Below are 7,727 nucleotides of genomic sequence, written 5' to 3' on the forward strand. Positions count from 1 at the left end.
GTCAAATAGTCTTGGGGTGCGTCCCGTACGGTACAACGAACTCGCTGCTGAACTTAACGTACGACGCATCGTTGAAGAAATCAACTAGCTCGTCACGACTGTTTCCCGAAATCGTAGTGTCGCAATTTTGTTGTTCAACCACGTTGGTTAATGATGTCACGCAGGTAGCCTACGTGGTGAAGGTGGAGTAGCCTACTTATTTTTTAATGAATCCGTTTGAGATCGAATTATGTTTTGCTATAAATTACGGACATGGCATCTGAGGACTAATTCTCATTTTTCTTTGTTATTTTGCTCCACACTAAATTGGGCTTGTTCTTAGGCTACTAGAGCACGTAGCTATGCACATGCGCACTCTTCTATATCTCTTTATATTTTATTAATGCCAAGGTATCAAAAATATAAGTAGCCTAGGCTACGGCAAAAATGTAAAAATTACATACAACGAAATGATAAAGACAGCAAAGCATCACATATAGACTACATAGGCTATATGTGGGTTATAGTCTATAGGCCTACACATAAAAAAACAGAACAGAAAACTTTAATGAAATAAATTAACGTTGAAACAAGTTTGTTGTCTTAAGAGCTTTATGATTATTAGATGATGAAATGCTTTGGATCGGTCATCGGTGCTTTAAATCTTTTGACAAATTAAATTGATGTAGGCTAAATTACATTTGTATACGAAATAAAATATATAGATAGGCTACTGAATGTCCGCTTACTAAGCCTATTTTGCTCAAGATAGGATTTATTAAGTCCACATCATGCCACAATCGTCGAGAGCTGACGTTCCAAACACACAATTTTTCGATTCTGTTTGCTAGTGTGCGTTGGAAATATGGTTTTGGAAACACCGACGCGTTGAACTGTTGATGTTGATAACGAGTTGGCTAACGATGCTTTCGGGAAACGCATCCCAGAGAGGTGGAGCTGGACGTCATTTGACTCTGCAGTGAGCACCACTTGAATCAGAATCAGAAAGAGCATTATTGCCAAGTTTGCACACAAGGAATTTTCCTAGGTACTGAAACTTCCAGTGCACATATACAAATACAGATACAACAAGAAACATAGTAATACAAATTCTACAAATAAAATTGTAAAAAAAATTATGAAAATACTATAAAAAATATATGGTCACAGTTGGGTTTTGTCAGAATAAACATTTACAGATACAGATTATGAACATATTTACAGTATTTTGAATAGTATGAATAAATATAAATATCACCTGAATTTTTAAGATATTGCACTAAACAGTGGGAATATTGCACTTAAAGGCATATGCCTTGGGAGATATGTTAACTGTTCAGGAGGGAAATGGCCTGTGGGAAGAAACTGTTCCTGTGCCTAGACGTTCTTGTGGCCAGTGATCTGAGTCTCCGTCTTGACGGTAACAGTTCAAACAGGTTGTGTCCAGGGTGAGTGGAGTCTGTGATGATTTTACCTGCTCTCTTCCTCACTCTGGAAGAGTACAGGTCCTGGAGGTTTGGCAGGGGGGCACCAATGATCCTCTCCGCAGTCCGGACTGTCCGTTGTAGTCTCCTGATGTCTGATTTGGTAGCTGAACCAAACCAGACAGTGATGGAAGTGCATAAGACAGACTCAATAATGGCTGAGTAGAACTGAATCAGCAGATCCTGTGGCAGGTTGAACTTCCTCAGCTGGCGAAGGAAGTACAGTCTCTGCTGGGCTTTTTTCACAGCGGAGTCAATGTGATTGTCCCACTTCAGGTCCTGAGAGATAATAGTTCCCAGGAACCTGAATGACTCCACTGCTTCCACAGTGCTGTTCATGATGGTGAGTGGGGGGAGTGCTGAGCTGTTCCTCCTGAAGTCCACGATCATCTCCACTGTTTTGAGCGTGTTCAGTTCAAGGTTGTTATAACTGCACCAGACAGCCATCTGTTCAACCTCCAGTCTGTACGCAGACTCGTCACCGTTTCGGATGAGACCGATGACAGTGGTGTCGTCTGCAAATTTCAGGAGCTTGACAGTGGGGTCTTTAGAAGTGCAGTCATTAGTGTACAGGGAGAAGAGCAGTGGGGAGAGAACGCACCCTTGGGGGGCTCCGGTGCTGGTGGTGAGAGTCCTGGATGTGTGTTTCCCCAGTCTCACTCGCTGCTGCCGGTCCGTCAGGAAGCTGGTGATCCACTGACAGATCGAGGATGGTATGGAGAGCTGGATCAGTTTGGCTGTGAGAAGATCAGGCATGATGGTATTGAAGGCCGAACTGAAGTCCACAAATAAGATCCTTGCATAAGTCCCAGGTCTGTCGAGATGTTGCAGGATATTTGAGCAGTGCATGTTAGACATTAGGCTTGTTTGAGATGAGCAAGAATCTTATCTGCACAGAACCGATCACCGGTGAACAGCGTGAGGTGCATGCCGGTTAGAAATGTGTCTCTGACAGTGCGATGTCTATGGGTAATGCAAATGTATTTAAAAAAACAAAACAAAACAAAAAACAACCCGCATATGTCTGTATTAAAGAAAAAAATATTGATAAACACGTATTTGGAATGGAATTAAATATCAAGTAGCCTACTTTGAGTGTCTTGTTCATTATATTTATTTTCATACAGTAGCCTACCTATAAAAGCAACAGAACTTAAAATGACATCCAGTTTATTAGCAACACCGTGCACAAGCGTGAATCCCGTGGACATTTCAGGCGAGGCAAGGCACATCTCAAACAAGTATTTTGTCCAACTTGAGACAGCGCCGACGCCCTGTCACTATGATGTATGGCATCAAAGTACCGCAAAAGCAATTCGACAGCAGACGGCTGACTAAGCCGGTTCGGCTTCTCAAGAGCGACTGCACGATCTCTGATGGCGACACAACTGTTTCACGATTGCCTAGATTCACCGCGGTGTTTATTCTGAAACCTTTAGTTTCTCTATCTGTATTTCTATTACAGTAAAGGTTCTTTTCATGTAACAAAAACATATTCAAAAACGGATAAAAAAATGTAAACTCCACTGGCTGCGTTCACGCCATGTCGTAATGACTGTAATTGTGAGATGACAACACGTGACGTTCTACGAACGGAGCTGCTTACGTCCTCAGACTTGGAATTATCATAGACGGGAATTATGCTTGTCTATTAAACTAAAAACACTGTCAAACTGAATGAATCAGCTGAGGTCAGGTGTACAGAGGTCGGAGCTCTTCCGAGTTTACACGTTAACGCTCTTACAAGCGTTTTCACGTAAAGTAATTACGGTAATTACAACATGCCGTGAATGCACCTTTTTATGTGCTTTTCATGGAAAAACGTTTCTGCAAAAAATCAGCGCAGTGAAGAGATCAAACTAAATACGATAAATAAAAAAATGAATTAGATCTAAATACTCTTCACAGCTCAGTCTCAATATGAATGTGAAATATAAATGTGAAGAAAAAAAAAACACTTCTCGCTTAAACTCTCTTATGCAAGTGATAGGCCCGATGTGTGTTTACATGTTACCGGCAGTGATGTACACTCCGCTCACTATGTTTTAGCTTCCCGCACGTTTGGAGATGACAACACAGCTTTTTCTGATATAGGGGGTTGACTTCTTATGTAAGCTGTAAAATTGCAGATGCTGTATGAAATCAGAAATCGTTGTAATAGTCAAACTGTTTATTAAGAAAAGATAATTCAATCTGAAAGCAAGTCCTTCTTTTCAGCAGGTCAAGTTTTCAGCCATTTAATTTGATTGACCCAATGGGTCTGAGAAAACAGAGATAGGCCATGAATAAAATAGCCTCACTGAATCCATTCTTCCTTTTGTAAATGCAGTATACTTTCTCCATTCACTTAAATGTCAGTTATTTCATCCGGTAAACTACAAGAAAATGGGGAAAAAGCTAGCTTTTTATGTGTTTCTGCTGGTCATTTCCTGGAAGTCTTGCATGATTCCACATTTTATGGCAGAACAGAACATTCTGAGAATATTTTTTATCATATTGTATTATGACATGGGCGTGTTTTATGTTTTTGTTTCCACTCACTTAAGACATTATGCACAAGAACTAGCTTTGTAGACCTTTGTGCCAGTAAACATTCAATTGCAACCCTAAATCCATTGCATTTACAACCCAGACACTTCTTTTATAACATTATAACAATCATTAAATTACATAATTACATGGCACGAGAAGTGATGATAAAAAATGATATTTTTTAGGATACTTTGACTAAAAAAGGGATGTTTTGAGAATTAAATTCAAGGCCTCTTAAATTTAAATAGGCCTATAAAATCAAACATGTCATAAACTGAAATCTTTTAAAATTATACAGTTTGATTATCATCATGTATTTTCTTAGGTCAAAAGATATTCTTTCTTTCAGGGTATGAGGGCAGCATGGTGACTCAAGAAGGTCCCTGGTTCGAGCTGAGCGTAGTTTGGATGTTCTCCCCGTGTCAGCGTGGGTTTACTCCGGTTTTCCCCCCACATTCCAAAAACACATACAGGTTAGATGAATTGGCGAGTGCTTTCCCCTGCCTCTGGCCTAAAGAAACTGGGATTGGCTCATACGAGCCTAGAAGGTCGTATAAGGAAGTAGATCAGAGTATGAACAATAGCGTATCAATAAATGGACAAACAAAAAGAGAAACTGGTAGCAATGTGGTTTTATACAATTATAACCTTTACTGAAATTAAAGTTACTAAAAGGGTAGATAAAAATGTTATTGAGTTACATTTTTCTATTTTAGGTTTTACATATTATAACAAAACATGACAATTCAACATGTGTGCATTTTACAGTCTATGGTGCACAACTGTGCATGCACTTTAATTTCAAATATTTCTTTTGTTTAAGTAGTTCATTTGGTTCATTTTATTGTTCATTTTATGAGTAATAAATGCATTGCATGGTGATTAGATGTATAGTCTATGGCCTATGTCTGTGTGGGACAGTGAGGACAACGACAGTGGGAATGCAGGAGGTGGAGCTTCCTCTGTTGTAACAGCGCTGGACTTTGAGCTCAGGTGGAATGTGGACCATGACGAGCGAGCTTCCAGACAGTTGGAAAGATGGCTTTTATAACACATAGTCTTTGTCTCTTGTTAACATTGAACATTTTCAGGTAGGCCTACATATAGTGGATATTATTTAGAGTGTGTTTATACAACATTTTATTTTACATTAGCTATACAATTTAGAGCAAGTCAACCATTTACAACATTTATTATAAATTAACACATTTTATTTCACAAAGTCAACAAAAAAGGTTTAGCATGTGCACAATTTATAAATATTAACTAAAAACACCTATACATATTTTAACTTTTAACCAAGTTCCTTACGCTTATTGTGTGAGGGTTCATGACCCTGTAAGACATGTTCAAAATCCCAACAGAATTACAGTTTATCACATCTGTGACATTTTCCTCCTCACTTTGCATAGGTAGCATGAGAAGTAGGCTAGTCTCTGGAAAAAGTCAGGAGATTCCCTTCTTATTTTTCCTTTAACCGGTCCAAGTGCTTGAGACACTGTGTGTTGAGACCATGATTCATGAATGTGAGGGTGAGTTTGAGACAGACTCTGAATATGTAGGAGGGGGTTCAAGAGGGGAGGCTTCAGGCTTCAGACATAACTGCAAAATACATTTTGAATCCTCGTTATCTTTTAAAACATTTCAGGACAAGATTCATTCAATGGTGGTGTAAATATTCTACAATTTCTCCACGGTTACCTCGTGATAAGCCGGAGGGGGCTCGTACTCGTAGAACTGTACGGTGCTGTAGCGCGGCGGCCTGTGAAGCTCATCTTCGGACCGAGAGATCGGAATGACATACACAGGCGGATGATTCACGGCTCGAGCTTGACTCTGTAGCCGCTCCTTACGGGTCCGCTGGAGCATTTTACATAAGGCGGTACAGCAGATTGACAAAAAAGCAAAGGTTATGATAGGTACGAAGATCCTGAAACAACAACACAACAACGACAGCATGAGTGAGTGTGGGCATGTGTGCTGATGTCATGTTGGTGATGATAAAGAACATATAAAGTAACTGAATGGACCATTTTCACATCTCCAGAATGAAGAAGTAAACAATAGTACACTTTTATAGGCTACATGTACATAAGAAATATTATTATAGTTTTACAATCTCCAAATGAGACTAAAAAAATTGCTAATGCTTTTTCACGAATTTCCAAAAAGTGAAAAAATATAAGATTGAAGTCAGAAGAAAGATAGGCTACTTTACAGACACCCTGAATTATAAAGACACACGCACACAGAGACTGTTTCATCACAATCTGCAATCTGTTTTGGAGAGGACTGAGATAGTTATACATACTTAAATATTATAAAAGGATCACTCATATCCATGGCAATGAAGAAACTGCCAATTCAGAAGCAACTCTGTAAGGAAATAAATTACATTTTGTGATGACAGCTTTAATTGGTCTGTGATCAATAAAATAGGCCATATACATGGGACATTGAAATCATGGGGTTTTCACAAACTGTTGTAACTCATTATCCATTAACATTATCCTATGGCAGACTGGACAGGTATAAAAGAAGCAAGATCTTAATATTCATTCAAATAGTACAGTCTTTACATTTAAGAGGTGGGTTTTTATTGGACAATTTTAGATGAATCTTTCAAAATGCCAACAGCAAACTAAAAACCATTTAGCACCATCAATTTTATCTTATAAAGAACTTTTTTCTTTTGTAATTCAGATCCTGGAATCCTTACCCAGGTCCTATTATCTTTAATGTCTTAAAATGAACATGTGAATATTTAACTGTCTTTAACCACCATAATAAACTTTTGTAACCTAATGAGTCAAGACAATGATGCAAGATTGCTAACCGGAAATGTCCTAGTTCAGTATTGAGGACAGATGTAAAAGATAATCCACAGGTCAAATGGTTAGATACATCTTCTGAAGTAGTTTTTTATTAAAGAACTATTTTTAAACACAACATATGGTCAATTTCCATTAATAATTTGCCATTTACTGTAAGCCAGGGCCACCAAGATCATCTATCTATGGAATGGCCAACTCATTGGTCCCAAGAGAGATACAAAAAATTGGTCCTAGACCCTTTTACATTTAGTGAACTTTAGGCCAATAGCAAATCGTGAGGGTCACGCTTTTTTGTGCTACACACACCCCTTCGACACCCATCAAGAAACCCTTCTACTGACACTATAAAAGCATGTTGATTTCTCCTTTATTCACTGACTGCCAGCAGTGTTTAAGATAGCACCCGCAGCGATCAAAAGAATCAGAGAATCTCAAAATAAAAGAAACTCTTGACAATATATAAAAAAGGTTTGAACTGTCGAAAACTTCTGCCCTCTACAGGATACAGATCAATATATTTATACAAGCCCAGTCACATGTCTGTGATATTCTACTAGAATAGGTGAACGTCATACACACTTTATTTATGCAAGCAAACTTATTTCTTAAATCAAGCGGGTTTTTAAGCACCTGCCTGAAAAACAAATAAAAGTCTTACCTCAAAGAACGCAGGCGATTACGGCAAAAATGTATGACTGTGTGCACTGCTCTGATTTGAGACAGAGTCTTATCTGAGGAAGGGTTTATAGTGCTGATAGTGAACACTTTTATGGTGACTGTCTGGTTTTTAAAGACACAGCACGTATCACATGTGTTTCCTGTAGCAGGACATTGTTTTCCCAGCACTTTATTCATTTTAATCATCACAGAGCAAGTGTTCTTCATTATTTGTTTTTGT

General features: G+C 38.6%; 1 long non-coding RNA gene across 1 annotated transcript; it reads right to left on the minus strand.

Moving 5' to 3' along the window:
- Window positions 1-5,170: 5,170 nt before the first annotated feature.
- LOC143722459 (uncharacterized) lies at window positions 5,171-7,691 on the minus strand. Its single transcript, XR_013196891.1, has 4 exons — window positions 7,488-7,691; window positions 6,307-6,371; window positions 5,697-5,925; window positions 5,171-5,597 (listed from the first exon to the last, which is right to left on the minus strand). It is a non-coding gene; the product is annotated as an uncharacterized LOC143722459 (long non-coding RNA).
- Between the last annotated feature and the right edge of the window lie 36 nt (window positions 7,692-7,727).

This window comes from Siphateles boraxobius, unplaced genomic scaffold, assembly GCF_051911475.1.
Source record: "Siphateles boraxobius isolate OS27281-9 unplaced genomic scaffold, OSU_SipBor_1 66, whole genome shotgun sequence".
Classification (NCBI taxonomy): Eukaryota; Metazoa; Chordata; class Actinopteri; order Cypriniformes; family Leuciscidae; genus Siphateles; species Siphateles boraxobius.